We start from the raw sequence: 17,968 nt of genomic DNA on the forward strand, positions 1-17,968 counted from the left end.
CATGCCTCCCCCACCCCGCTCAGATCCCCCCAGGGCCTGGTGAGCAGAGTAGGATTTGCCATAGCTCAGGGACTCGTTTATTCAAACAGCAGTACTTAAAAGACACATTGGGTGCCCTTTTAAGAAGCCTTTCAGTTGCCATTTCTGAGACTGGCTGAGACCAGATAGCTTTCTACTGGAGTACACAAGTCTGTCCGGATCCCACCGTCTCTCTCACCCACCCACCCACAACTTTTTTTTTTTTTTGAATTTTTTCTGAGTTTTAGGTGTGTTTTTTTCTGAGAAGGAAATATTAATTTAAACAACGCACCAAAGGCAACTAAAATCAGACTCGGTAAGAGGGAAGCAGGGATGGGGGGGACTCAGACCAGTCCAAGGGGACCCCAAAAAAAATCAAACCAAGGTGGCCCTGTCCCAGGGAGAAATAGGAGAGGGAAAGGGGCTGGCTTAGGAGATGGGGACCCAGGCGTTCGGGTGGAGGATCAGCGGATGGTTTTGACAGGGCTCTTGAAGTTGCTGGCGGCCTGCCGCTGCAGCTGATATGCCATGGGGTGGATCTTAAAGCCATAGAGCCTGGGGACAAACTGATTGGCTGGCCGCTTGGGCCTGTACTCGGGGTGCACCATGAAGAGCATGTGGGGGAAGCCTGTCCTGAAGTAGGCGCCGTCCGTGTGGTGGTGGCGGGAGGACTTGGGGGTGTAGACGTCCATGCACTTGGGGCAGCAGAGCTTCACCATGGCCTCGCCGGGGATGTCAGACAGGCCAATGGGCAGCATGGGCTGGTTTTCACAATAGACACGAGGACAGTAGCCGAAGTCTCCCTGCTGGGATTTTCCAGGCTGACTATGCTTGATTTGGTTGCAAGTCTTACCCATTCCTTCCTTTCCCCCTGCAGTCCCTAGGGCTAAAGGCAGCTTTGGCTACTTGGGGCCCATTGTGTTCCCATGGCTTTGACTCAGGTCGGTGCAGATCTTTGATGCAGTCCCAGAAGGGGACAGTGCTTTACAGGTGAGGCAATCATATTAAACTGTTCCTGTCTCAGCCAGGTTGTCTCAGATGCCAGGAGACTCCTATAAACCATAGGGCTGACTCCCATGGTGCCTCAATTGAAGTTCAGTGGGAGCTCAACACAGGACTAGTGGTGTCTCTGGGTACGTCTACACAGCAAAAAAGGATCCATGGCAGTGAGTCTCAGAGCCAGGTCAATTGACTTGGATTTATGGGGCTTGCTCTACAGAGCTAAAAATAGCAGTGTAGCTGTTCAGATTTGGGTTGGAGCCCATTCTCTGAAATCTAGCGAGGAGGGACAGTCTTGGAGCCCAGGCTCCCTCCTCAGCCTGAATGAGTACACTGCTAATTTTAGCCCTGTACAGCAAGCCTGAGTCAATTCACCTAGCTTCGGAGACCTGTGTAGATGTGCCCTCTGAAGCCTACAGGGGCAGGGGGATATGTAAGAATGGATGAGGCCCTCTGTTCTGAATACAGATTGCATTTAGGTAGATTACAGATGGGTTCTTCTCTCTGGCTCATGAATTCAGCCTCCTTCTCTGCAGCTTCCTGCCTCCTTGGCTGCAACTTCCCAAAACCACATGTTTGCAGGGAATGGAAACAACAGCAGGAGATGGTCTGGCATCCCCTCCGCAATGTCAAGGTCCCACATCCAGAAGAGTGGCTCCAATCACTCATTTTCTGTTCCCATATGACTACTCCTTTCCTCAAAAGGCAAACAAAAACCCAAACTCTAAGCCGGGCATGTGTCCCAACAGCAATCCGTGTGGGAGCGTCAGCGGCAGAAGTCACCCACCAGGGCTCAGCTCAGGGTCATCAGCAGCTTACTATGCAGGGACAGAGCTTGTGGCACATTGTGGAGGTGAACAAGAAGGGAAATGTGCATGGTGGATCCCACATGTTTGTAAAGTATATCAAAATGTATAACATGCTCTGTAAGCACTGAGGGGTTTTATTACATCCAGAATGCTCAGTTTATAAATCAGAAGAGAATTTTTGCAGCTGCTGCCACTGAAGATTCCACCTGGCTTCCACTACCTCTTCTATCACCTCCAAGGATAGAGACTCCCCAGTGGGAATTCAGCTGGCAGCTTGGTTGGGACGTGGGCAATCAGCTCACAATCCTGAGGATGTCTCAGCTCCGTAGAGCTAGTTTTGTAGAAGTGAAAAAGCCCTTTCAGTCCCAACTGGCTCATCTCTGGGGGGCTGCTGCAGGATTTTCCCTATGGGACATTTTCTAGACTTGGCTTTTGCCCTATCTAGTTTTAAATGTCCCAAGTGATGGGGCTTCCATCTCTGGAGAGACTATGCCACCAGGAAATCTATGTCACTGCCAGGAAGTTTATCTTGACATTCAGACTAAATTTTGTTTTCTTAATTCCATTCCATTTCTCTTAGTCATACCCCATCAGCCCCCTGAAATCATTCCTCTTTCTTCTCAAGACAGTTCACTTGTCCCAACTCAGGCCTTCTTGACCCGAGGAAACCTAGGAACTCTAACTCCTCATTGGTGCAGCTCCACTAGTGGTAGCAAGGATGACAGTGACACAAGAGTGAAAATGCTCACGGATCATCTATGCTACAGCTTCCCTCCCAAAGCAGGAGGAAAGAATTGGCACAGGGGGAATCATTCTGAAGAGTAGCCTGTTCTGGGAAGCTTCCATTTTCATTAGAAAGATTATTTCTCTCTTTCTTATACTTTATACCATAGTTACAGGCTACATTGTAATATCCTGATTGAAACATTTCCCCATATTTCTGAAGGGAACTGTTAATCAAGACATTAAGAGATTCCCATTTTCCCATCACAACCGTCTAGAAGCCTTTGTATTATTGCGCTGCCCTCACTTGTGTCTCCAACTCCCCCCAGTTCAATATCTGCTGCAAATTCCATGCATTCCTTGTCTTCCCAATTGCTGATTGAAATGAAATGGACCCAGCTGTAGCACTGACTCCCTGGTGAACCCTCTTGACAATTCAGTAATGGCTATTTATCCAGACAGTCCTTCTCTAATAAAGTCAGCATGTCTGACCTGGAGCCATACAGGAAACAGATATTGGGAATGAGATGGTATTGATTCACAGTTACTTTTCAGGCCTTCACAGCACTTGATATGAATAGCTTTGTTGATCATTTGCTCAGTGGCTATTTTTTTTTTTTTTGCCAAATATCTGGACAGGATTTGTTTCTTCTTTTGCTCTTTAATGACATGGGGCCAACATTAAAACACAGGAAGCAGCGTTCCCTTTAGGGGGACGTCCAGACTACCCTCCGGATCGATTTATCGGGGATCGATATATCGCGTCTCATCTAGACGCCATATATCGATCACCGAACATGCTCCCGTTGACTCCGGAACTTAACCAGGGTGAGCGGCAGTAGCAGAGTCGACAGGGGGAGCCGCAGCCATCGATCCTCGCCATGAGGACGGGAGGTAAGTCGAAATAAGATATATCGACTTCAGCTATGCTATTCCTGTAGTTGAAGTTGCATATCTCACATCAGACACCACCACTCCCAGTGTAGACCAGGCCTTGGTGTCTTCTGGGAATGTGTGAGCCGCAAGGAAGTGTCTTAGGCACTGGTGGAACTCCCCCTGGACATTTACTTATTTAGCCCCACCACATTCCAAAACATTTCAGAGCACTTAGCAGGGGAAAGAACCTGACTCATTACAGGGGAGTCTAGTAAGCTAGGAACATACACATTTAGGTTGCTTGCGTCCAGGGTTTGGCGTTCCACCTATTATTTTAATGGAAAAAATGCTGTGAGTCACCTCCATCTGGACCTATTATGATTCAAATCAATTCAATAAGACTTCATTGGCATGACAAGCTACATGAGTGCTCCTAAGTGTCAGGCGAGGACAGAGCTCTCAGAAATCCATCAGCGGTGAACATGACCCACCCTGGACATGGTTACATATTGTAGTTACGGTTTGATCCCCTCTGTCCATACCTGATCTGCTGTCAGATTCCTACTTAGCATGATGCCATCTGAGCTGTCTCTCTGCTTCCTCCCAGGATCTGACACAGTCTCCTCTCATCACTTTTAGCCAAGACATCTTTTATGATGCCTAATCATTGGAAGAACTATATTTTTTGCACATTCCTTGTATTACGACATTTCTGTTCTATCTCTCATCCTGAACCCCCTGACTTTGTCTGTGTCAGTCTCTCATCTATCCTTCTCCCTGCTAGGCCTGGCTGACTCCAAAACTAGCCACATCTGATATTGGGTAAACGGGAATGGAGTCAATTAAGTGCACTGTGGAAATTGCCTATTCAGACTCACCAAGGATAGGAGAGCAGCGATCAGAAAGGAAGAGCAGACCAACAAGAGGGCCTTGCCATTTGCAGCTGGAGATGCAGAGAAATCACCCTGTGAATCATTTAACATGGCTGCAGCCCTTAATTGCTGTACAACAGCTAATGCAACCTTCTTCATTCCTAGGGTGACCGGACAGCAAATGTAAAAAATCAGGACGGGGAGTCGGGAGTAATAGGAGCCTGTATAAGAAAAAGACCCAAAAATCAGGACTGTACCTATAAAATTGGGACATCTGGTCACCCTATTCATTTTTGTCTTTTCTTTATTCTCTATTTTCTCTCCTCTCTTATCTTCTTCTCTCTGTTTTCCTTTCTACACTCTTTCCCCTTGTTTTGCTTCCTGCCTCCCCTTTTTATGTCTTTCCACGTCTTTTTTGCTAGTTTTTTTTTCTCTTTTGCTTCTCCCTCTGCTGTTTCCTGTCTCCCCAGCTAATCCCTGGTTGCTTCCTCTCACTTTTCCTGAAGTTCCTCCCCACTCCATGTGTAAGAGAGAGCAGGAAAGTGACAGTAACACACTCCAATCTCTGAAATGTGGGCATCACTTTGGACATCTTAATAATTTTGCTTTGCTGCTCTGCTTACACCTGGAGCAGAGCAGAGAAAATGTCTCTAGCATGCTGTGCTATCATCTGTATCACTGTACCTTTCATGCACCTCAACTAGGATGAGCAGATGTCCCGATTTTATCGGGACAGTCCTGATTTTGGGGTCTTTTTCTTCTATAGGCTCCTATTACCCCCCACTCCCATCCCGATTTTTCACATTTGCTGTCTGATCACCCTAACCTCAACAGTACCTACCGCTCCCCTAGTAGAGGCTGCCCTGTGAGCAGTGCAGCATTGTGGGTGGCAACAAAAAAGCAGGATAAGATTGGTTGGGGCTCACAATATGTAAGGATTACAGAATTTGGCCTGGATCCTGGGATTAACATCCCCACTCTTGTAAAAGGTACCAGGAGATCTTTAATGACTACAGTTGGCTAAAACCTTGGTTTTCCATCTCATCTCAAAGACAGCATCTCCAGAAGCCCGTTATTGCTACCTTGGAGCCTTAGCTCATGTCTCAAGAGAGAAGAGTCACTATCACCATTTCCTGCAGCATAGCACCCCCTAGCACTTGCTCTTTGCTAACTCAGAGGAGTGCCACCTATTTAGCCACTAATTCTGATATTTCCTGCAGTACTTTGCTTTACGCTGCAGGGCTCTTTTCCAAGTACCAACATGATCAACCCTGCTTAGCTTATAAACTCTCTGAGAATCAAAGTGAAACCTGGGGCATGAATTCTACATAGATCAAAAATGAGGAAAATGTTCCCATAATCCTTGTGAGGTGGTAATTTCACATGGACTTTTGTGCTTGAACTGCCAAGTTTTTCAGACTCCTCAGTTTCATTCAGAGCTCTGCATGAGGATTGACAAATTTCACAAGGACCCCTGTATGTGAACTAAGTTTCACACAGACTCTTGCATGTGAACTATTGAGTTTTACATTACTGCAATAATTATTATTTTGATATTATTCTAATAGGAATGTCTAAGGTGCCCATACTCATGATATCTGGGCATGTTACACGCATTAAGATGCACGTCAGTTCCATCCTGGAACAGAAACAAAATCCTCCATCCTCACAGAATGAAGTTTCTTAATAAGAGGAATTAGTAGGTGATTAATCTCCTTGTGCATCTCATCTTTTAGGAGAAGGATCCCCAAAGATGATGAGGCTGGCATCATGTCCTAAACACAGTGAAACTAGGGCTCAGGTTCATGTCTGCTAGGAATAAATTCCAAACCTAATGTTTTTCCACTAAGAAGATCCTGTTTGTAGGGTCAGCATCTTGAAAAGAGCTTGGTATTGTTCTGGGCAGCTTAGGGTGACCAGATGTCCTGATTTTATAAGGACAATCCTGATTTTTGGTCTTTTTCTTATATAGGATCCTATTACCGCCCACTCATCCCGATTTTTCATGCTTGCTGTCCGGTCACCCTAGGGCAGCTGTATGTTAAATCAGCTGTAATTTCCAAATGATTTTCAGGGTTAGCCTTGCAAAGGGGAGCATAACCCTGGCAGAGTCAGGTTCCCACTGAAATCAGTTTGCTACGGAGTCAGCCCCATTACTTATTTCTCCTGATTGTTGTATTAATTTGACCCAATGGCAACATAGGCATCTGACAGAGTTTGCAAAAGGGTAACTATTACTCATGCAAATACAGGTAGGGCTAGCTCCAATCCTGCTGCATATTTCTACAGCTACTGCACGGTGTAGAGTGTGGTGTGATTTCCTGGGATGATTGTTTTGCCCCCTGCTGTGATTTTGTGGAATTGCTTCAGTAAAAGAACAGGAAAGTTCCCTGATATATTTATTATGGAAGATTTGGTAACACCTCCATAGCTGAGGCTGCATTGAGCTTTTCACTTAAGCAGGATTGAAACCCCTGTTTCACTCTCCACATTTACCATTATTCATACAGCAACTTTTACAGAGACAATATTGACAAAATCAATCAATTCCAAAATTTGGGACTGACAGTCTCACTCGTTTGGCTTCCTATAGCTAGACAATCGTAGTCATCCCAAACTCCCAGCTTCACAGAAACTCAGAACAATGCCAGCTAGGCCACTCAGAACTAGGCAGAAGATAAATGGTGTGAGCAGTCTGGTTCCATTTTGGTTTAGGTGGAGCCTATCCCTCCTGTAAAGGCCAAACCTTTCCCGGTTCCTAATAAACCTAAATCCCCTCCTTGTTACACTATTGACTCATCCACGCATTGAGACCTTGCAGTTCTGCCTGTCTTACTGGCCCTGCACATGGAACCAGAAGCATTGTAGAAAATGCTACCATGGCTCGACTAGATACTTCTTTTTTCCACCCACAGTCCTATCTATGAACACAGACTGTCTCACATACAAATAGCATATTATACGCTTTGCACCCATGCCTGTGTCTACACGGCACACATCTTTATCTCTCTGAGTAAGAACGTGCAGTGCTTGTGAAGAACTAGCCATGTGTGTTGCGGGTGGTTCTGTGTTGGAATGGAAAATGAGGCTGCTGAGGAATCTGGTGTGTGTGTCTGGGTGGGAGGGCGCACAAGCTGAGGTGGACGTGGAGAGGAGGGTTGGCTGAACAGATGTTTTCCTGGCTGTTGCAGTGGTTGCACTGCTAGGAAGTACACCTGAGCAGGATGCTTGCTAGGTCAATGCTGGTTTTGGTGTGGTTTATCTCAGGGAAGGGCTGGGAGCAAACACCTCTTTTATTGGCAATGAAGGAGAGTCCTGGAAAATAAACCAAATATTTGTTCCACAGAGGCACCAGGCATTAGTAGTTATTATGATGGATTTGTTAGGCTGCCAGGAGCACCAGAAAGCAGGAGCCAAGTGCACCACAGAGATAGGAATTTGGGGGCTCCTGGCTCCATGCATGCCCATCTCTCCCACCCAGAAACACTGCTGACGGCCACAGCACATCCAGGGTAGGACTAGCCCTTTAAGAAGCTCATGCACGCCCGCCCACCCACCTACCTTACCTCCCACCTCCTCTACTTCCTGCTGAAAGGATTCAGCAGCAGTTGCTGCCAGGAGGACCCGGGAGTTGTGTCTTTACTGGCCTGGGAGTCAGGAATCTGTGCGGGGAGGGAAAGGAAACTGATTTGCTGGCTCAGTGAAGCAAGGTCTGGCACTCAACTGGATGGCATTTCTGTCTGTCTGTAACAGTAACTTTTGAACACAGCAGCCAATTAATTCTTAAATGTCATGGAACAGTCTGTGCCTCAGTGAGCAGAACCCTATTAATTCTGGGCTAAATCAGAAAAACTGAATGGAAGAAATGGGGAGCACAGGGAGCCGCTGGCATCTGGTTAACAGAGGCAGCAGCTTCAAATGTCTCTGGCATGGTGAGAGGAAGGGAGACCCTCGTCTGTGGGGCATGAGGGATTGGGGGGCACACAGGTTCCTGGCACAGATAAGGAAACTGAGGAATGTGGAGTATCACACTGTCTGGAGTTGGTTCTCAATCAAGAGTGTCAACCTCAGGACAGACTATCAAGAAGCTGCGCAGAGACCCCGAACTGGTTGTGTTTGTGTGTTCCATAATTAGATCTCACCCACCGCCAAACAAGTGTGATTTCCTAAAGCACTATGACAGTCTTACCATGGAGTCACAGACAGTCCCCTTGGCCATTCCAGTTTTTCCTGCCACCCCAGGAATAATGGACTTAGTGTTAGTCGGTTACTATACACCAAAGATCACAAAATAATCAGGTTGCTTCCAGTCCCAGGAGACCAGTCGCTTACCCCGGGTTAATTTGTATCTCAGATCTCACACTAAAGACAACGCTTGTGATCACTCCTGTAAAAAACTAACTCAAGATTTATTAACCAAGAAAAAGAAATGAGCGAGTTATTACAAGGTTAACGCAGGCAGACCTATATACACAAATGAGTTACAGTCTCTGGTTTTAAAAGGTTATAGTAATCTGTCAGCGCTGAATGACTTTTAGGGCTAACCCAGGTCGACTCTGGGGCTCTCTGCTTCTGTTTCCTAGCTCCAGCCCTATGAGAGTCCACAGGTCTTCCTGATGGTTAGAAGATGAGCCCTCCTGACTGGGTTTACTGTTTCAGAGCAAACATCTTTACAGTCATAAAGCAAAAACTTAAATGTCACTTATAGCATGTGATCACGATATTATAAGTGAGATTAATGCATGCAGCAATTCACAAACATTTCATATAGACTAAACACGTTGTTGTAAGTTCAATACCCATCTTAACCATCCTAACACACAGGGGAAACAGACTGGTTTTCAGCAATGAATTTGTCAGTGCTCATATGAGGTCTAAAGCCTAGGCAAGAGCTGCCAGCATCCCAGAGATTGGGTGATCCCTCCTGCCCCGACATGAGGAAGTGGGATGGGGGGAGGTTATAGGGAGTTCCTGAAACGGGGGGAATAGGAGGGTGCCACACAAGTTTCTTGTGGGGGGAATGGAAGGAACCCCTGGTGTATGCAATGAGCTCAGCCTACAGAAGCTACAAGGTGTGTGACTCCCTAGTGAGGGAGACATGGGAAAGAGGATAGTAACTGAGTAGAGAGTTAGCGAATGGGTAACATAGCTAACGGGGTTTCTTCTGTGTTAAATCAATGGGTTGGACAGGACTGGGGTGGAAGTGGGGTGACAGGGTTGGAACTTGGCAATGAGGAACTGGGTGAGGGATAGTGAGAAACTATGGAATGGAGTCAACAGTGAGCGGGGGTGGAAATGGAAGAGGGAAAAGCACTAGATGAGAATTGGCCAAGAGCCACCTCATTGGTTGGTTTGCATGCTGCATCCCTTCTCCCATCCCTGCTCCGTGTCTGCAGACCGTAAGCTCTCTGGAACAGGGACCTGTCTATTTATAGATCTGCAAAGTGCCCAGCAGCCTTTTGGGCTCAGTTTAAAAAAAAAGAATGTGTACACAATACAAACAGCCCTGTGCATCCGCAGTCACAGAGCTCACCGACCTCAGGGCTGTTTCACACTCAGCTCCCTAGCTGGGGAGCAGCTCTCCATTTCTCAAGGCAAAGCATGCAGAGTGTTGCAAGAAGGAAGAATCATTTCCTTTGAATAGCTTACAATTTTCATAGCTTTCTTCTTTTTTTTTGCTTGTCATTGACCAGCACTAAATTAAATTTGCTGCAATTTGGCAACCAGGTCCCTGTGACAAGAGATTTTTCTTTTTCTGTTCTATTCTTGCCACATTTGTAGAGTTCTACATCTCAGCACACCCTCCAAGGGTGTGATGGGCTCCAAGACTGAGGTACTCAATCAGTGGGCAGGCCTGATGGTTAGGAGAGAGACTGAAAAAAAGCATGGGACCTTAGTGCAAAGCAAGATCATGGCTGAGAAGGTATAAAAATCCCCCACGGTGGCAACAGCAGCCAAAGGAAAGAAGGAGTTGAAAAATTAAAGATAAAGGTCCCTGAGGCCCTCTATCCCCTTGGCTATACAGCTTTGGGCCGGATTCTCACTGCTTTGCACCACGTGTCATCATGTACACCAGTTCATTTTGGTCTAAGGTGCAGAATTCTGAACTGCAAGCCTCTTTTCAGCCACTTCGCACAGGGGTAAATGACCACACAAGGTGCAAGACAATAAGAATCAGGCTGTGTTTTTTCTCTGTCTCTACAGCTCCTAGCACATTTGGGTTCTTCTCAATATAAATAATTAATCAATAAGGCTCCCTCCATCCAAAGCATTTAAGCAAGGGGATTCTAGTAATAGCCACATGTATCATACTGCCCTTTTGGAGGGAAGTCAGAAGCATGGAGCTGCTGGCATGGGGCAGCCAAACCCTTTCCAAGTAGGGAGGCTGCCTGGAAATTGGACACCTCGCTCTCACTCACTCTTCATTTATGAGATTTTTTTTAGGCTGCTGCTCAGATGGCATTTCCTGAGAGCTGCACAGACTCAGCCTAGGCTCCTGGCCAGGCAGCTCCACCCGCCTGTACCACACTGCTTGTCAAAACACAGACAGTCACAGGAGTACTGCTGTGCTAATCAACACAAGGGTTTGACCTTAGCAACACTGGCTCATGCCATGCATGGGGGCAGAGAGGGCGCAATTTCCCCAACACACATGAGCTCTGGGGCCATTTTAACATCCTGCAGGCTCATTTACGTTCACACACATGCAGGGCCAGCTCCAGCTTTGTCACCGCCCCAAGCGGTGAAGAAAAAAAAAGATAAAGCCAATAGGCAGCACTTTGGCGGCAGCTCAATCGTGCCGCTCCATTCTTCGGCGGTAAGTTCAGTGGCGGGTCCTTCTCTCCCTCTCTTCCTCTTCAGCAGCACTTCGGTGGCAGCTCAAAGAGGAACAGAGGGACTGAGGGACCCGCTGCTGAATTGCCGCCGAAGACCCAGCCGTGCAGCACCCTTTCTATTGGCTGCCCTAAGCACCTGCTTCATTCGCTGGTGCCTGGAGCTGGTCCTGCACACATGTTGCCTCCCTCCCAGCATATCCTTGTTCCTGAACCACAGTGTAACACTGAGGACCTGTGCCTGTTCCCTCGGAAAGCCATAACAAACTCCCAGTGACTTCAACAAGAGCAGGCTAATAACGCCCCTTCTCTGGGAGCATCACTTCTCCTGCAGCAGAAGCACAGCTACTAGCTCCACTCCTCCTGTTCTATAGACTGAGTCCTGCCAACCTGCTGTCCATCAATATAAGGGTTTGCAGTGCTGGCTATTCCCTTCTCTTCTCAATAGGTTCTTATACTGTGCTCATCACTGTAATATCAGGAGCGCCTGCCAGTAGCAGTGGCTCCCAAGCTACCTGGACCACAGTTTGGAAACTTGCAGTACTGCATTAAGCAGTGTGATTAACAGGTCTCCCATATTTGTTCTCTTATCCTCTCCCCTTGGGAAGAAATGTGTGTGGTGGGGTGTTTTGCTATATGTTTATGTTAGAGAGGATATCACTGTAGTATCTGGGCACCTCTCATATTAACTAGGTCAGCAATAACATAGATTCTTATAGTTAACATTGAGAAGCCCTTTTTGCGTAAAGGCTAACTCTTCTCAGTCCCCTAAAATCTGCACACTTACTCAGGTTGACTTGAAATATCGCATGCCTCATAGGGGCCCAGGGTACCTGTAGTGATCCAAATTTGAGGTCATATGACCTGTTGGTGCCTGAGTCACAGCCTGCCGAAGTAAACAGCTTTTCGAAAGGCATATTCTGGCAAAGGATGGTGGTGGTTGTTTTTGGCCTAGATCTAGAGATCAAACCATGGCTTTGATCCTGGCACAACGGCCTCACTTATTTGAGGAAGCCTCAACCACCAGATAGATTACTCTTAGCCTGTGCAGAGAGTGAAGCCAAGAGGATTTGCAGGGGAAAAGTTTTCACTACAGCTGGATAGCTTGAGGGGGAACAGCAATAAGCTTTTGATCCTGCTGTTATGTAGTTTGCGTCCCACCGTGGGCAGAGATCTTGAAAAGTCTGCATGCCATATTGCTAAAATCTGTCCCTCTCCTGCTTGTGTTTTAGGAGTGGGGGAAACAGGGGTTCGCTGCTCCAGGCCAATGGGGGCTGTGGGAAGCAGCGTGGGCTGATGTGCTGGCTGCCTCTTCCCGTAGCCTCCATTGGCCTGGAGCGGTGAACCGCGGCCAGTGGGACCCGCGATTGGCCGAACCTGTGGATGCGGCAGGTAAACAAACCAGCCCGACCCACCAGGGGGCTTACCCTGGCAGGCTGTGTGCCAAAGGTTGCCGATCCCTGCCATACAGAGAGAGTGAGGCCTGCAGAAGCCTTGAAGGCAGTGCTTGCGTTGCCAGAGGCTGGTGGTTTCAGGGAGCTGATCCCCGGCAGGCACAGACAAGAATTCCTCAAGCTAAGGGCAGGTGGTGGCAAGGTGCCTCACAAGCCTGGCTAACTCTGGGTGGGGGGTGGGTCTGAACTCCATTCCTTACCCTCCTCATGTTATCTGGGATATGGGGGGGGGACGCTTGCCTCTCTAGGGGTGTCTGAGGCCCATACCCTTGCCTCTGTATGTGCACCAGGATCTGGGGCCTCCTGCCTAGATATGGGGTCTGACTCCTCTCCATTCCTCTTGTCATGTGAGGTAGATTTAGGAGAGACTTGCCTTTCTGGGGGCATCTGAGCCCCTCTCCCCACCCCACCCCCTTATGTGAGCTGGGAACAGCCATCTCTTGTTGAGGAGCATCATCAAAGAGAGCAGAGTTAAGGTTAAGTGGGCATTTACCTTAACTCAATATTTCCTGATTTTCAGAAGTTTGAGTTTGCTGAACTCTACATTCGAGAAGGGCATGAGCAGTCACTGGGCAACCTTGACTCTGTGTTAACAATGTCTCCTGCTGTTTAATAGAGTATAAGGCAGGCAGGGACCACTGATCATCTAGTATCCCGTCCTGCAGACACCAGCCATAGGACTTCACAGACTCCTGGCTCTTTTCCCTTTGGGGCTACAGAAAGCACTGCTTAACAACACCGGTACACTTTTCTAAAATGGTTGTCAAGCAGTTTGCACTGTGTCCCGTGACCACCCAACCCTGCTTGAAATTGATTTGGCTGGAATCACATTTAACCAGGGTAAAAACTGTTTTCAAACCTGTTTAAGGCTATGTCTACACTACACAGCTTTTAGTGACACAGCTGTGCCGCTACAGCTGTGCTGCAAAAAGGCACACAATGTGGCTGCTGTTTGTCATGGGCAGGACATTTTCCACCTCAAGGAGCAGCATTAGCATTGTCGGCAGGAGAGTGCTCCTGCTGACACAGCACTGTTCATACCCGCGCTTGTCCTCAGCAAAACTTTTGTCTTTCTCTGTGGGCTTGTCTACATCAGAAAGTTGCAGCGCTGGTGAGGGAGTTACAGCGCTGCAACTTAGGAGGTGTACACATCTGCAGGGCACCACCAGCGCTGCAACTCCCTGTTTGCAGCGCTGGCCGTACTCCCGTTTTGTCTCGGGTGTAGAGGATCCAGCGCTGGTGATCCAGCGCAGGTAATCAAGTATAGACACTTACCAGCGCTTTTCTTGACCTCCGTGGAATAAGCAGGTATCCCAGCATACCTGAGGAAGCCTCTGGTAATCAAACTGGTCTCCTTCCCCAGCTTGCTCTCGCGTTCCCCGAACCCCGAGCAAGCAGGTCTCCTTCCCTGAGGTTTGCTGGGTGGTTCCGGGAAGGCGAGAGCAAACCGCGGCGAAGCTGGTCTCCTTCCCCAGTTTGCTATCGCGTTCCCCGAACAAGCAGGTCTCCTTCCCTACGGTTTGCAGGGTGGTTCGGGGAACGCGAGAGCAAACCGCGGCGAAGCTGGTCTCCTTTCCCGGTTTGCTCTCTCGTTCCCCGAACCCCGAGCAAGCAGGTCTCCTTCCCTGCGGTTTGCAGGGTGGTTCGGGGAACGCGAGAGCAAACCGCGGCGAAGCTGGTCTCCTTTCCCGGTTTGCTCTCTCGTTCCCCGAACCCCCGATCAAGCAGGTCTCCTTCCCTGCGGTTTGCAGGGTGGTTCGGGGAACGCGAGAGCAAACCGCGGCGAAGCTGGTCTCCCTTCCCGGTTTGCTCTCGCGTTCCCCGAACCCCCCTTGAAGCCGCCCAACAGCGCTGCAGTGTGGCCACATCTAACACCACTTGCAGCGCTGGTTGCTGTAAGTGTGGCCACTCTGCAGCGCTGGCCCTATACAGCTGTACTAATACAGCTGTAACAACCAGCGCTGCAAAATTTTAGATGTAGACATGGCCTGTGTGTGTGTGTTTTAAAGCCTAGGAATGACAATAGTTTTGTCTTTCAATTGCCAGTGTAGATATAGCCTAAAACATCAGTGCAGACACTATCATAAGCCCATTTTTTAGCTTGGTTGTAAATATAATTTGACCATATCCACACAGACCAGGCCAATTCAAAAGTAACTCTGTTATAATCCAGTTTGGCCGCAGCTGAGTTTAACCACCATTAGAGAGACAAGGTGGGTGAGGAATATCTTTTATTGGACCAACTTCTATTGGTGAGAAAGACAAGCTTTCGAGCCACACAGTAATTTTTCAGGTCTGCGAAAAGGAACTCTCAGCATCACAGCAAAATGCAAGATGGAGCAGCCTGTTTAGCATAAGTGGTTAGCACATATAATAAGGACCATTCAAGATAGAGTGGATCGTTAATACCTCAGCAGTTATAGGACAAAAAAAGGGGGTTAGTGGCTTACAGATATTATAGTGTGGCATTTTGCCGTGAGTTCCTTTCCCAGACCTGAAGCAGAGCCGTGTGTGGCTCAAAAGCTTGCCTCTGTCACCCACAGAGGTTGGCCCAATAAAAGATATTACCTCACCTACCTTGTCTCTCTAACATCCTGGGACTGACACAGCTACATTAGATGGCATTTAACCACCATTTTTTCACAGTGTGTAGGTAGATGCTTAAAAGATGCTAGGGACCCCAGACACCACGGATCAATGGCAGATTTCCCAGAGAAAGTAGTGCAGGATTGGACCTTTAGCAAGGAATCCAGAGCTCATCACTGCCAAGGAGAAACCTCAAAGCCATAGTTAGGATTGTGGTTGGTTTTATGCTGAATTTTTTCAATTGAGCAATTCCCTTTTTGTCTGTATCCGGAGCTATCTTCTTCATGATGAGTCACTTCTTACGAGTTAGTCATCCCTCCAGATACACAAATCTTTGGAAAATTTGACTAGTTTCTTGAGAGCTTACTCTATGTAGGGAGTTTAAACTGTAAGTAAACAAAGGAAGAAAAATGTCTGAAATCAGAGGATTTTTTCTAACTAATTTTGTAAAGTGACTATGACATTAACTAACCGGGAGCAGATGTTGTTAGGAGTCTAACATTTGTCACGCAATGGGGCCTTTTTGTGAGGTTATCAGAAAAGTGACTTTGTAAACTTCATTTGTGGGGCTCTTTATTTGTTTTCTCTCCTCGGCTTCCCGATCCGGTGGGCTCACTTTATCTATCAAAAGCAGATTTTGCTAATAAGTTCTACCGGCATCAGAAAACCAGATGGTCTCTTTCTGCCTCCTACGTCATTGCCAGCAATAAAGATCCTGCACTCAGAACTCAGCTGTCAATTCTGTTGGTGATGCCTGAGACAGAATAGTTTCCAAGTTGTTCTCCTATAGCTAGACTCTCAGTGCTACCAAGAGTAGACATTTATATGTGTCAGTAATAAACAGTGAGCAGGTATGACTCAAAACCAAACACAAGGACTGGTGCGTTGAATAAGCAGATGCTATTTTGACAGTCACTATTCTGCCTGCAGTACATTCAATCTCACTTTATGGGCTAGTAATAATATATAGCATTCACAGCTTGTCTAGGGAATGTGTATAGCTAGCTTAAACCACACTGCAAACATTAATAAACCAGTCCATTCTCACATCCCTCCAAATTAGTAAAGTTTATTCTTGCTTTAAAGATACAGAAATTGAGACATAAGGGCTGTGCGGCTACAGGGAGGATTTTCTGAAATTCACTCATTTATTGCATCCCCTTAGGTGGCAGCAACATTAGGAGCATTAATACTGATGTGCTGCCAGTGACCTGATCGCATTGGTTAAAATTCAAAGCCAGCAACTGTCAGTGTCTTATCTACACTGGGTGCACTCACTCTTACTTCCACTGCTGGGATTGTACTTGTGCTAGAACAGTGGTGAGTACAATTTGCCAAAAGTGTAAGGAGCACTGCTCAAATCTACTTAGACTTGAATAGTCTTAACATTACAAATACATTCAATTCAGATGTAAACGAAAAGATTCCTTATCAGACAAGAACTGAATTCATTGGTCTGTGTTTCTCCAAAGCAGCTAAAAGGAAGAACTTGTGCCCATGGGTTCCAGGTTTGTATAATTTTTGGTGGTGCCCAGAACGGTTCCAAGCAGAGCCGTCCTATCCATCGTACAGACCAGGGCAACAGCCCCCAGCCCTGCTCTTTGGGGGGCCCTGCGCTTCAGGGGGATGTGGGGTCCAGGGCAGCTTGGGGGAGTTAGCAGGGGGCCTGGTGCCATCAGCAGCAAGCGACCCGGCCCCAGCCTGCCCTGCTGACTCCTCAGGGGAGGCAGAAGAAGTGGAAAGAGGCAGGGCGGGGGAAGAGCAGGGCTGGGAAGAGGCGGAGTGGGGTAGGCTGGGGCCAGGTCACTTGCTGCTACCCCTGCAGGCTGCCCTGGACCCCGTTTCCCTGAAGCACGGGGCCTCCCAAAATGTGGAGTCCAGGGCAGTTGCCCTGCTCCTCCTATGGATGGGATGGCTCTGAAAATTTAACCCCAAACTTTGGTGGAGCCGGGCCCACATTCCTGAATATTGGTGGAGCACAGAGGCCACAGGCCCATATAACTTGCTGCCTAGGCTTGTGCCTAAAGAACAGGATCGAGAGTGAGCCCACGTCCAGACTAACCCGTGGCATTGGCGGGTTAAAATCGATTGCTCGGGGATCGATATATCGCGTCTAGTCTGGAAACGATGTATCGATCCCCGAGCGCGCTTACATCGATTCCGGAACTCCATCAACCCGGAGTTCCGGAATCGACACGGAGAGCCACGGACATCGATGCCGCGCCGTCCAGATGGGTGAGTACCTCGATTTTAGAAATTCGACTTCAGCTACGTTATTCCCGTAGCTGAAGTTGCGTATCTAAAATCGATTTTAATACCTAGTCTGGACGTGGCCACAGATCCACATTCTGTTCCCTAGCTGCCACTGACTTTCTGGGTGAGTTAAGCAAGTCACTTTGCCTGTTTGTGCCTCAGTTTCCCTCTCTGTGGAATGGGGACAACAATCGTGACCATCTCCTGTAGATATCATGAGGATTAATCAGTGTTTCCAGAGGCCTGCAACCAAAAAGATATTTAGGCTCCCTATTTCCATTGAAATAAGTTGAAGTTAGGAGATTAATACCTCTGAGGATCTGGGCCAGAGAGGTTTGTGATCTTCGGATGAAGATAGCTTTGGAAATACAAAGCATTATTATAATATAGTTATAAAATTTAAAAATAGTATCAGAGGGAGAGTGCAATGAGAGGCACAGGCCAAGGAGAAAAAACAGCTGAACTGAGCTGGAGGGTCACTACGAAGAAGAAATGCCCAGGGAGGGAGGCTGTTCTGAACTTTGGAAGCTGCAGGAGAAATGATC

General features: G+C 47.6%; 1 pseudogene; it reads right to left on the reverse strand.

Moving 5' to 3' along the window:
* Positions 1-250: 250 nt before the first annotated feature.
* On the reverse strand, positions 251-875 carry LOC115658784 (annotated as a pseudogene).
* Positions 876-17,968: the final 17,093 nt, after the last annotated feature.

The sequence above is a fragment of the Gopherus evgoodei genome, chromosome 10 (genome assembly GCF_007399415.2).
Source record: "Gopherus evgoodei ecotype Sinaloan lineage chromosome 10, rGopEvg1_v1.p, whole genome shotgun sequence".
Lineage (NCBI taxonomy): Eukaryota > Metazoa > Chordata > Testudines > Testudinidae > Gopherus > Gopherus evgoodei.